The sequence below is a fragment of the Peromyscus eremicus genome, chromosome 7, assembly GCF_949786415.1.
Source record: "Peromyscus eremicus chromosome 7, PerEre_H2_v1, whole genome shotgun sequence".
NCBI classification, from domain to species: Eukaryota; Metazoa; Chordata; class Mammalia; order Rodentia; family Cricetidae; genus Peromyscus; species Peromyscus eremicus.
This window is the reverse complement of record NC_081422.1, coordinates 33,865,730-33,879,132: the sequence shown is the minus strand read 5'-3', so window position 1 is coordinate 33,879,132 and position 13,403 is coordinate 33,865,730. Positions and strand designations below refer to the sequence as shown.

Below are 13,403 nucleotides of genomic sequence, written 5' to 3'. Positions count from 1 at the left end.
ACTTAGCTAGTTTTAAAAGTCATTGTCCTCAGGGCTTGGAATAGGACTCCTTATGGACTAGGTACTCAAAGTAAGTTGATGTTTGCTAGGTAAATGCAGAGTTTTGTTTAATTTTGTTTCGCAGAATCCCTTTTCTGGAAAGATATCTGTTGGAAAAATAAACAGTTTATCATGACAACATGTTCAGACATAGATTTCCCATAATATATTTTTTGAGGGAAAGGTCTTATATATTTCAACCTGGTTTCAAACTCAATATACAATCTTAGATGACATTCTCAGTGCTAAATTACACCATGCTCAGTTTATACAGTATGGAATCTTGAACTCAGGGCTTTGTGCATGCTAGGCAGGTACTCTGGGCTGAGCCACATTTTCAGCCCATTTTCCTACAGATACAAAGCAGAAATATTTGTCTGATATTAAACTCAAAGACAGCATGACACACCCAGGCCCAGTGCTGCCAAACCCCTGCTTCATCTCAGGCAATAACTAAAGTGTCAGTTACTAAAGGAAACTGCTTGAGTAGATTGACTGAGAGCCCGCTGATGAGCTCTATGAGAACGTTCAACATGTTTTCTCTGGAGAAATCTAGTAATGCTGGAATCAGATAGCACATCAGGCAAGAAGCCTGCCGGTTGGCATAGTAGGCTGAGTAGATCTTTTCAATGATGCAATGTTCTTTTTTTTTTTAATACTGCAAATAATTTATTTTTTTTTTCTTGACAAAAAAGCTTCTTATCACCAAACAGAAAAAAATCAATGATGCAATGTTCTAATCCTGGAAACAGTGAATGTATTAGGTTACATGGCAAGGGAGAATTAATGATGACTATGGAGTTGAAATTGCCAACCAGTTCAATAAAGAGGTTATCCCAGGTTATATTGGGGGCCTCATTTTAATCACAAATTTTTTTGTAAGTAGAATAGGTAGACAAAGGCCATAGAGAAACCAGCTGAGATCCCATTGTCAACAGTAATATTTAGTGTAACGAGGCCCATTGGACTACTAATCTCCTGAACTCTAAGCTAATAAGTAGGTAAGTATGAAAGCCTTCACATGTATGACAATTTGTTACAGCAGTAAGAAGAAATTAACAAAGTTTCCCTTCTAATCTGTAACTCTTTGGGAACCTTCTCGTCTTTTTCCCCCTCCTCAGCAGAGGTCTGAGCAGCAGGTCTCTATGGGTGAGCTCAGTGCCTGTGGGTGTCTAAGCGTTATGAAATAGATTGACATCTCTGACTAGAGATTTTAAGAGGACAGCAGGTGCTCACAGGGACATGGCATGCCCTGGAAAGACATCAGGATTACTGCCCTGTTCCCGTCTGCTGTACGTGGGCCTCAGGCAGAGGTACCTTCCACTCATGAATCAATAAACAGTTAAAGCCAGTGCTCCCAGCTCTCTGAAAATAAGATAATATTTTAGCTAAAAATTTCATATCTTTAACATGTTTAGAAGATCCCGAATATTAACCATAAAAATGAAGATAATAAATGAGCTGTTTAATGAAAATTAGCATGAGAAATCACTTAAAAAAGATCCACAACTGTTCATCACACACACACACACACACACACACACACACACACACACACACACTCAAAATTAGTACTCAGAGTACTTTCTTAATAGAGAATTCTGCAACATTTCTAGAATGGGTTTATTTGGTTAATATATAAAACAATTATAAAGCCACATGTCTATTTTGGGGAAATACAATTAAAGTTAAGGTTTGTGGAGAAGTTGGAAATCTTTAATATCTGACATGATATTTCCTATAAATTTATGAAAAAATAAAAATACTAGGTCTAATATTTAGAAATGGATTTTGTAGGAAAAATTTTTAAACTAAAAGTATTACCAAAGTAAATGTTCAATAGAGTTCAATCATTGCAAAGCAAAAGATAACACAAAATCAGTGGCCCAGCTGAGTAAACTCATCTGTATACATATACTAATTAATTGTATTAGAAAAGAAAAAGCTGAAGATGTAGAAAATTATTAACATTTTTAGCAACCAAATATTCTACACTTTGTTTTGTGAGCATCTCTGATGGAGGAATATGTTTATCTATGTAACTGACACAGTTTATAACACACAACCCAAAATAACACTCTTGATGCCTTTTAGAAAATAGAAAGATTAGTGTATGGGGAATGTTTTATGTATGTCTGCATTAGCTTCAAATTTCCTTTCATAAAGATATTCATAGTGGCTGGGCAGTGGTGGCACACACCTTTAATCCCAGCATTCAGAAGGCAGAGGCAGGTAGATCTCTGTGAGTTCAAGGCCAGCCTGGGCTACAGAGTGAGTTCCCAGAAAGTCTCCAAAGCTACACAGAGAAATCCTGTCTCAAAAAACCAAAAAAAAAAAAAAAACCAAAAAACCAAAAAACCAAAAAAAAAAAAAAAAAAGACATTCACAGTGAAGTCCAGGGGTGCTGTTGATGTTACTTGCTGGTGACTGGTGGCTGTTGTACAGAGCACCAATGCAATTCACTCATCCCATCCAGAGCACTTTCCCAATAGAGAGCTTTCTGCCACTTCTAGAATGCATCCATTTGTTTGAACTTTATAAAAGCATAAAAATTATTCACTCCATATCTGTTTGAGAAACACAATTAAAGCAAAAGGCTATGAAAACGTTGGAGTGCTTCTATGCACCTTATTATTTTAAAAACAGGTTTTTCCTACCTAGACCTGTCCAGACTTTCCTCACACTCATGGTCTTCCTAGTCTCCTACCTTAGCCTCTCAAGTGAGGAGACTGCAGATGTACAGCCACACCTACCTTTAATTCTCATTTTCTTTGGAAGAATGGACTACTCCTAACAACTAAAACTTAGAAGAAGAAAAAATGAATATGAGTTTATGAAACTAGGATGACAAAGGATGATATCTATCTATCTATCTACCTATCTATTTATTTACTTATATTTTGTGTGTGTGCTTGTGTGAATGTATGGCTCATGTGCAGTTGCCCACAGAGGCCAGAAGGGAGCATTGGATTACGAGCAGGTGTGAGCCGCCCCATACAGGTGCTAGGAACAGAGCTTGGGTCTTCTGCAAGCCTAAGAATTGTTCTTACCCACCTAACCATCTCTCCAGCCCCATGGCAAAGACTTCTAACTGAAGATATTTAAAATGGGACCTCATGGAAATTTATATAAGACGAGAAAATCAGAAAGAATGTTCAAAATAGCTACTGTTTGGTTTCAACAAAATTCAAAAAGTGTTTGATGTCTGCTTAAATCTCTGATAATCAGTTGTATTTGCAATGCAATGGGAACTAAGTATTTTATTGGTTACTCACTCAAAGTGGTCATGATAACTATGAAACCAGTAGTTCCTACTAGAATGTAGTTGTGTTCATTATGGTTTAAATGAATGCCTCATTTTAGAGAGCAGCAATCCCTTATATTTTTCCTAAGTTCTACTTATATTTATTCTTAGGTCAAAGAAAGTAACAAGCATATAGACTCTACAGACGGAATATAGTCCACTTTTAGCTTGTAATAAAACAGACATTTATTCATGTTTGCAATCCTTGGTCATAAGATGTTTTGGTGCTTTGAATCTTAGCAACATGGAGAGCAGAGGAACTTGGACATTCTCTAACCAGGCATGCCAGCATGTAATCCTTTCTACTTTAGAGTCCCGTTCCTGTAATGTGAGAAGAGGCATGCTTGCACTTGGCTCTGTCTCATGCAAGCTTTTCCATAGCTCATTTTATCATGACAAAGGAATGTAAAAGCCAAAAGGACAGCTGTCCAGTGGCTAGAGTAACTCCCATGTGTGACCTTCCTAACTAAACCAAATCAAGTCAATACTTCACTGTTCACATTCTTCCTTGACAGCCCAAAGGGTTTGGGAGGAGGTCTGAGGGAGAACGGACATCTTGGTTTCCCCTTTCTTTCCCCTTTGTGTTGTGTTTAGAAAGAATAGGCTCCCTGTCCCTTCAAATCATCCCTGGGTCCTCTGACCTGTTTCCTGCTATCTGTCTCTGTCTGCAATAGGAGAGTAACTGTGGTGGCCCTCCTCTCTGTGGCTTGGTTTAACAAATAGTGGGCTTTCTCTCTGCCTATGTGAGCTATGATGCAGCCTATTAGAGCAGTAACCCACAACAAGCTAAGCTTCATCCCAGATTCTGCTCTAGGATATGTGTTCTGTAAATCATGCTTTATTCTCCCCTAGTGGATGTAGAAACAGATCCCATCTCAACACATCAAAAGAACAACTCACACATTTATGTACAAATGTTTTCCTCTGCTATATTATTTGTAAGATTTGGGTTCAGTGAAAATTGAATGATTGAAAATAGTTATATTTACTTAGAGGATGAGCATTTTCTAATTTAATTTTTTAAATAAATTAGATGAATGAGTGCTCTTCTATTCATGTAAGGAAATATGTTTAAAATAGGTGATTAAGCTGCTGAAAAAATTAAATATTTTAAAAATAATTTTTAACTACTGTAAATATCTGATATTTGTTGAATGCTTTAGATTTTGAGTCTACCAACTGACTATAGAGTAAAAATCAAAATTTTACATGCAGTAGACAATTATTTCTACAATGTGGCAAAGTCTTATGCCCAGTCACATCTACTTATTCTATCAATTTTAATACTCTATCATCGCCAAGATGCCTGTTAGCTTACAAAATCAATTATGAAATTTCAGTAATATGCTGCTGTGCTAGGATGCAATTTCATTGTCTGTCAAAATCTCCCTGACTACCTGACTGTATCCCTATAGGAGGATACAGACTATGATCTATGTGTTCAAACTTCAGATGGTGGAAGGGTTAATCTTCAATGTCAACTCAAGCAGGTTAGGAATCAGTCAGAATACACATCTCCAGGTGTATTTGACGGTGTTTCAGAAAGCTTTAAGTGAGGAAAAAGACCACCTTGAGTGTGGGCAGCACTACTTCATGAACGGGAGTCTCAGACTGAATAAACAGTGAGACTGAGGGAGTCAATCTGAACACTAATGTTCATCTCTCTCTCTGCATGCTGAATGCCGGCAGGATGTGACCCACTGCTTCTCACGCCTGCTGCACTGCCTCTCCTGGCAAGATGGATTCTATGCTCTCCAACCATGAGCCAAGCGAACAACCCATCCTCCTTAAGTTCTTCCTTGCCAAGAATTCTGTCACGAACAGAAAAACAACTAACGCAGGTGGTAAATATGATGCTACTACAGGCTATACAATACACTCAGGTACTTAGAGTGGAGGCTGTGTTTCTGATTTCCACACTTACTACATACTAAAGAGACACCATAGATGAAAAAAGCCAGAATCCTTAAATATCCTATGACATTGGTGTATATAATATGAAACAATTAACTATAATAATCATTTACCATGCGTCTTTAGATGCATACAGCCACATTGTATTTTTTTGACCTTTATTTTCCTACTCCCAAGAACTGTTAATTGTCTTTCTCTCCTGCTTTTGTATATTTAAGTTGGTAGTTATAACAGAAAGTAAGAGCAGATAGTGATTTGTTTCCTTGACCTCCACATTAAGGGATGATTAACAAATAAGGACCAGTATTATGGTTGTATATAGAATTAAAGCAACTATCTCATGGAGTGTATGTGCATATCAGAACTTTACTCCTTGATGAGCAGTCATGACTCTCACTTAAAACTTAGTACCTGTGGCTTAGATATTTAAGCCATACAGTAACCTGCTGAGGTCTCCAACTTGTCCAAGTTTGCCCACACAGAGGGAATTCTATTATGCAGACACTTCCAAAACTGAACTAATATTAGGACCAATATTAGCTATTGGAGGGAAATTTGTTTACATAATGCAAAAGCTCTAAATAGTGGGAAGAAACACACAACCAAATAGCACACACATATAAAAATAAAGGGAAGAAAGAGAATAAAAAAGCCTGATGACAAGGATTGCTTTCTGAGAAATGTTTGATTCTGTCATTGTGTGACTATCATGAAATGTATTTTCACAAGCTAAGATTCCTACTAACTCACTAGGTATACAATCTTACAAGATCACAATGGAGTGTACTTGTAGGATGCATAAGTATATGCACTGTTCATGTTGTTACAGGATTCACTTTTCTCCAGCAAGGCCTATTTCTAAATACAGTTTTTTTTTTAATGTGAAGGTGTGCTAAGAGATTGGCCCATATGTAGCTGATGTGAGGTGAAAGGTCAGCTCTGACGTTCACAACCAGGATGACCACCTGACTAAGACAAATAATGTCAAGAGTCTGCCTTTCTATCAATAACAGGGAAGCAAACAGAGCATGGGCAAGATGCTGAATTCGCTGTATTAATAGATTTATGTGCTGACATTTATTAAAACTGTCTAAAAATGAAACTAATTCAAGAACTGTAAAAGAATCAAAATAGAGTTAGCATTACTATGTCTTAGGTATTAAAATAAATTAGGCTAAGTATAAATGGACTCTCCTAATTCGATCATATACCCTGGACAATTTAGATTCCATAATTAATATTCTCCCGATTTCAAAATGTCCGTACCTTGAGGTAAATAAAATCTAAGATGTTTATTACTAAATATGACTTATTTTTCCTTAACAACAAACAGCATCCACTAAGAATTCATTTTATAAATGTATGAACATGTCAAGCAATAAGCATTTCAAAAACTGAGCATTAAAATGAAAAACAAACACTATTAGTCACCTCTATATGAAGCTTTGGTTACCTTTACAAAATAACGATATTATAAACCCAAAATACCTGTGGGAGTTGAGTGTGTATGTTCCTACTTGAATGTTTTTGTTTCTTATTCATTTGTTTAGCAAACTATAATTATAAGTATATGCTAATAAATGTATTTCTAATTACCTGTCTATGATGTATAAGCATATACTATCCTTTATACATTAGTATATATATATATATATAATATGCATGTACAAACATCAGTTTATAGGGAGCTTCCTATTCTCATTTAGTGACCTAAAATTTTTCACCTCTTGTTGTTTATACATAATTTTTAACTTCCAGACCTGGATACAACTACCACAACTTCAGGAAAAAAAACTGAGCCAATAACATCGCCAACTATTACATTGTCTAAATGGTTCACACAGGCTTTAGTACTAAGATTTCTTCACCTTTTTCTAACTTCTCCAAGTCACTATGTTTACCAACAGCCCCTTCACTGAGGTTGTCCTAAACGTATTGAAAGCCAGAAAATGATCAAAATGGAGAAACTGCCAATTTTAGGACAAGACATTAATTCTCCAAGTATATGGAAAAGAATAGAAAGAGCAGCTTTAAACTTCAGATTTTTTTTAAGATAGGAAGTTGTTATCATAAAGATATTTAAGAATCACACTTGATAACCTTAATTGCTAGTTTTAACGTAAGTATTGCCACAATTTACAACAGAGAGACTATTATACACAAGGGGGTTAAAGATTGTCAAAAGCAACTTTTAATTGCTTTACTTCCCAACAATTCATCGCGGATGAAAGTATTTCTCCAGGGAGTTACTTTCTATAAATAAGTATGGCATTGCTTATATATCAATATTTTTTGTAAAAATAATGTCATTTTGGTGGGTTCTTTGGGTTGAAGCATGAGGAAGCTGTTAGATGAATCACATTTGTTTTGTAATATATATGTGAGCCACACAGAAACTGAGATCTGGAATCTGATGCTGAAAACAGAGGGAGCCAGAAGTCTGTTTTGAATTACCAGCACCAGATTCATCTTGAGCTCTTTGCTTTAAAAAGAACTTAGTCTAGCTTATATCTGATCTGGACAGAGTTTTACAAGTAGAGAAAGAGTGAGTATCTTCCTTCCCTTTGTCCTATTACTTTGTAACCTCAGCATGTTGAAATACCCTCATGTAGACTAGTGTCCCCACAACCTTGGGGGGTTTCCTGACATCACCTGGAAGCCATCACTCACATGCTGCAGCGACCACATAACAATGTGTTCTCTGATTATCTGACCATTTCTGCTTGGCATATCAGTTCTTTCAGTTTGTAATATGCAAGAGCTCTTTATAATGTAGTGGCTACAAGTCCTTCCTCTGGCACAGTGCATGAAAATACTCTATCCTATTCTGTGTACAGTCTGTTTCACTTGCTGGATGATGTTGCTAAAAATCTAGACCTAGATCTACACTGTTTTCTTCTTTTAAAAATATTTTCAACTTGACGCATGACTTTGGATTCTTGTAACTATATGCAATTTGGCAAAGTTTTGTCTGTATTAGGGGTTCAACCCAGAACTTCATCAGTGCTAGGCAAACACTTTTGCCCAGCTATTCTCAGTCTGGTAAATGTATGTATGTATGTATGTATGTATGTATGTATGCATGTATGTATGTAAGTATGTATAAATCTTATTGATGTCTAGGTTTGAAGAACTTTGGCATATTTGTGTCCCTTTTTTGAGGTCCATGTGGTGTGTGTGAAAGTAATTGCCTAGGATGTACAAGGCTCTGTTCCTTTTCCCAGGTCCATATAAACCACAAGTGGTACTTACTCGTGCCTATAATGACTGTAAGATCACACCATAGGTTCAAGGCCAGACTGGATTACAGAACTCATTTCTATTCTATAAATGTGATATGCCTGACAAAACTGATGTTAACATTTGTGTGAATTAAAGGAAAAAAAATTGAAAAAATATTTTCATTAATTCAAAATCCATTACTATGGTCTATCTATCCTGATAGTTTTTGACATCTTGTCCAAGATACCATTATCAAAGGTAAAACCATATAGATTTTCAATAATACTATATTATGCTAGCATTTTCATGGTGGTCTGTTACATGTTTGAATGAAGTTTTATGGTTGGTTTGAGAAAGCGATCTAAAATAATTATTTTCTATGCAGCTATTTAATTAGTCCAGGACTATCTGTTTAAAAAAATTTTTTTCATTGAATTTTATGATTCACTTTTAAAGCACAATTAATCATTGGGATAACACAATGCATCATGCCAGTTCTAGTTTCTTAATCTATGTTGCTATAATTATGAAAATGGCTTATAATATTGATTATTATGCACTACAATTTTTATGATGTGGAAATATGAGACTTCCAACTTTATTCTTTGCTTTCAAACTTGTGTTGATTATTCCAAGTTTACTGCATTATAATGAGCATTTTAGAATCATCCTGCCAACATTTGCAATTACAGGAACAGGGTTCTTCTAGCCAACACATTGGATCAGAAAATCAATTTGAAAAGGACTACTGCCATTTACATGAAGTTGGTACATTTGGTACCTGAACATAGAATTTATGTAAAAAAGCCTCTTCTGTTAACAACATCTTACAGAATTTTTCCTCTCCAATTCTTCCCAGATCTTCCCCACTTCCTCCTCCTCCCAAATCTATAACCTTTCTTTCACTCTTTCATTAGAATGCAAAAAGTCATCTAAAAACAATAATAATATAAAATAAAACAAAACAAACCAGAATAGGACAGAACAAATGAACAGGAAAAAAAGAGCCAAAGGAAAGTTCAAGGAACACATAAGCACACAGAGACACACACATTTGTACAAACAAAAAAGCCTATAAAAACAAAATAGGAACCTGTAATTTTAAGTAAAAGATTTGTACAGGGAAGGGGGTAAATGCCCAGACAAAGCACAGTGAAACAAAATAAACAAATAAAATAAAACAACTCAAAACTCAAAATATAACATTGTGTTCATTTTCTATTGGCCATCTCCTGTAGGGCAGTGGGCCTGCCCTTAAGTGTAATTTGTACACCCAGTTAGAGTCCATTGGACAAAACTCATTTTTCCTCTGCAAATAGTTATCACTTATAAATAAGTTCTGGGTTAGGGATGGGAACTTGTGTCTACTTCCCCATTTAAGGCTGGAGCCCCTTATGTAATAGACTTATGCAGTCCTTGTGAATGATGAGTCTCTGTGAATTCACGTGTGCATCGGTCCTAATGTGTTTAATGGCCTAGTTTCCTTGATATTCTCCATTTCCCACGGGCTCTTATACTCTTTCTGCCTCCTCTTCTGCAGAGTTCCCTGAGCACTGAGGAGAGGGATTTTATGGAGAAGTCTCGTTTAGGATTGAGTGTTCCAAGGTCTCTCACCTCTGTACATTGTCCACTTGTGGGTCTCTGTTTTTGTTTCCATCTACTGCAGGAAGAAGCTTCTTTGGTGATGGCTGAGCAAGACACTGATCTATGAGTAAAGCAGAATGTCATTAGGAGTTATTTTATTGCTTTAGTATAACAGTAACATATGGTTTTCCCTAGGTCCCTGGCCTATCTAGTCTCAGGTTCTTGTCCACCCAGGCAGTGTGGGGCATGGATTCCTTCTCACGGAGTGGGCCAAGTAGATCTTGGTTAGTTACTTCCACAACTTTTGTGTTACCATTGAACCTGTGTATCATACAGTCAGGTAACCATTGTAGTTCACAGAGTTATAGCTGGGTTGGTGAGCGCGTTTCTCTTTTGATAGTACGCAGAGTTCCTTCCAGTACCATGGTAATTCGCAGAGTTTGCAGCTGGTTTGGTGTGCGCGTTTCTCTTTTGGTAGTATGTAGAGTTCCCTCCGGTACCATGAGTACCAGACAGTAGGGGTGAAGGCTCTAGGCACCAGCTTGGCTTCTCTTTGTTCAATGAGTTACATAATAAGGCCATATCATCAGCTTGTGGAGTGAAACCTACAGCCTTGGCAATAGCCTGGGTTAATTGAAGGTTTCCATGGGACCCCTTTGGTCAAGAACTTGTTTAGACATAACCTATCCCTGGCACTGGAGGTTTTATTTGGTGGCAAGAGCTGTCAAATTGGAACTTTGTCTTCCTTGTTATTTTCTTATTTCAATTTAGATTTCTTTCATACACGTATATGTTTTAAGAAGCTTCTACTATGTTATGTTTCCATATGACCCTATATGAAGATCAAACAGGGAGGGAAAGCAAAGAGGGGGCAAGGGGCAGCTAAAACGTCTTACAATTGTAAGTGCACAGCCATTCATCCAGTTCCTTATTTTTTTTCTATATAGGTCACTGCTTTCATGTTATTTCAATAGGATTGCTTTGCTATTTGTTGCAAGTTTGTAGAAACACTATTTACTTGTAGATTGTTTTGTATTCTGTGACCTTATATAACTCAAATTGTAGGTAGTAGTTATTGCTGGTAGATCTGTTGGGATTTAATATATACAAGATTATATCATTTACAGAGAGACAATTTTCTCTTTTTCTGTCCTATCAGGCTGCTTATAATTACACCTTGTTTCTCCATTGTCTAAACTAACTCCTACAGTATGAAACTGAAGAAACATGAATAGGGTAGAAATTTTTTTTTAAAAACCTAAGGGAGGGGTGAAGCCTTTTAGACTTTCACCATTAAGTATGATATTGATCATTGATTTTTATCAATACTGTCATTATCTCAACATGTCACAAAGTACTTTCTTTCTGCAGTCCTAATATGATTACAAATTGGGCATGGAAATCTATTGAAACACTCCAGTCAAGTTATCAGAGTAATTTTCCCGTGATTTATACTTGGATATTATAAGCCCTCACATAGTCTAGAGCATAAATGATGATTGTCCTGTCTGGATATTGGATTATATGCTTCATGTATTTGGGCTCCAGGGCTCTGACTAAAAATATTGACTAGGAACTTGCAAAGAACTGGAGATATCTGCTTGAGAAGACTCAAATTCTTGTAGAAACTTTCTTATGTAAAAAAGTATCTGTCTTAAAAACCTACTTTTCTTTCAGAATAGGATCCCAGAAGAAAATGGCAGAAGGAAATTATTCCATTGTGAAAGAGTTCACCCTTGCTGGATTAACAGAGAATCTGGGACTCCAGCTGCCCTTGTTCTTCCTCTTCTTAGGAATCTACATAATCACAGTCCTAGGGAACTTGGGCATGGTTGTGCTAATCCTGTTCAGTCCTCACCTGCACACCCCCATGTATTTCTTCCTCAGTCATCTGTCTTTTGTTGACCTCTGCCAGTCTAGTGTCATCACACCTAAAATGTTGGAGAACTTTGTAATGAAGAAGAGTGTTATCTCTTATGCAGGATGCATGGCTCAGTTTTACCTCTTCGATGTTTTTGCTGTTTCAGAATGTCACATGCTGGCTGCCATGGCATACGATCGCTATGTGGCCATTTGTAACCCCTTGCTGTATAACGTTACCATGTCCTACAAGGTGTGTTCCTGGATGGTAGTGGGGGTGTATAGTGTAGGCTTAGTTTGTGCCACAGGTGAAACAGTCTGCCTGCTTAGACTGCTTTTTTGCAAAGCTAATTATATAAACCACTACTTCTGTGATCTTTTACCACTACTGGAACAATCCTGCTCCAGTACGTTTATCAATGAAATACTAGGACTGTCTTTTAGTTCATTTAATATCATTTTCCCAGCTCTGACCATTCTCAGCTCCTACTTCTTCATCATTTCCAGAATCCTAGGCATTCCTTCTACTGAGGGCAGGTCCAAAGCCTTCAGCACTTGCAGTTCCCACATCCTGGCTGTTGTTCTCTTCTTTGGATCTTTAGCATTCATGTACCTTCAGCCACCATCAGTTAGCTCCATGGACCAAGGGAAAGTGTCATCTGTATTTTATACCATTATTATACCCATGCTGAACCCCCTGATCTACAGTCTAAGGAATAAGGATGTCAAAGTTGCCCTGTGCAAGTTTGTAGAAAGAAGACAATTCCTGTGAAACGGAGAGCTTTGTTAAACAAAACTTCACAATTGAGGAGGCTTTGGTAAGGATACAGAATAGACTCAGGACATCCTTGTGAGTCCTGAAGGATGCAGTGCAGAGATGCATTGTCATGTGTCACGAAGGATATAATGCAGAGATGCAGGGCATCCTCATGAGTCATGAGGTTTTACTAGTGTTTGATTGTTTTAAATAAAAGTGACCAGGGTCTGGGGTACCCCATAGTCTGCCTGCCCAGAAGTACCTATATCACTTCTAAATAGTTCTTAAAGAGCAAATAAATCCATATAGTTGCTTTGCTTTATAAGTGTGGAACACTGTTCTTTTAAAGTGAAATTTATTTTTGTTAAATCAGAGACTAATACTTTTGTCAGTAACATTTGAATTGTTTAATTTTGGGGCTTTTTATGATCTTAAAGTATTATCTTGAAACTATGGCTTTTAAATAAACAATTTTAACCATGTAAAATATAAAATGCAAATCTTATTTTTTTACTACATTCATAGAAATATGGTAGACAATATACATATATATCTATATATGTATAATTCAGGTGAGACGTACTTAAAATATATAAACATTGTATTGAAAGAGACTGAATCCCTTATGCACATAAGGGCAGGATTGGATGTAGTATTCCCTCTGTCACAGTTTCGGGATTATATCACCATCTCTGTTTTCTAACCATTTTTTTTAAACTTCCC

The 13,403-nt window shown here is 36.7% G+C and overlaps 1 pseudogene; it reads left to right on the top strand.

Annotated features, from left to right (window-relative positions):
• The first annotated feature begins 4,497 nt into the window (after positions 1-4,497).
• Positions 4,498-12,695, top strand: LOC131914226 (olfactory receptor 8G50-like; annotated as a pseudogene).
• Positions 12,696-13,403: the final 708 nt, after the last annotated feature.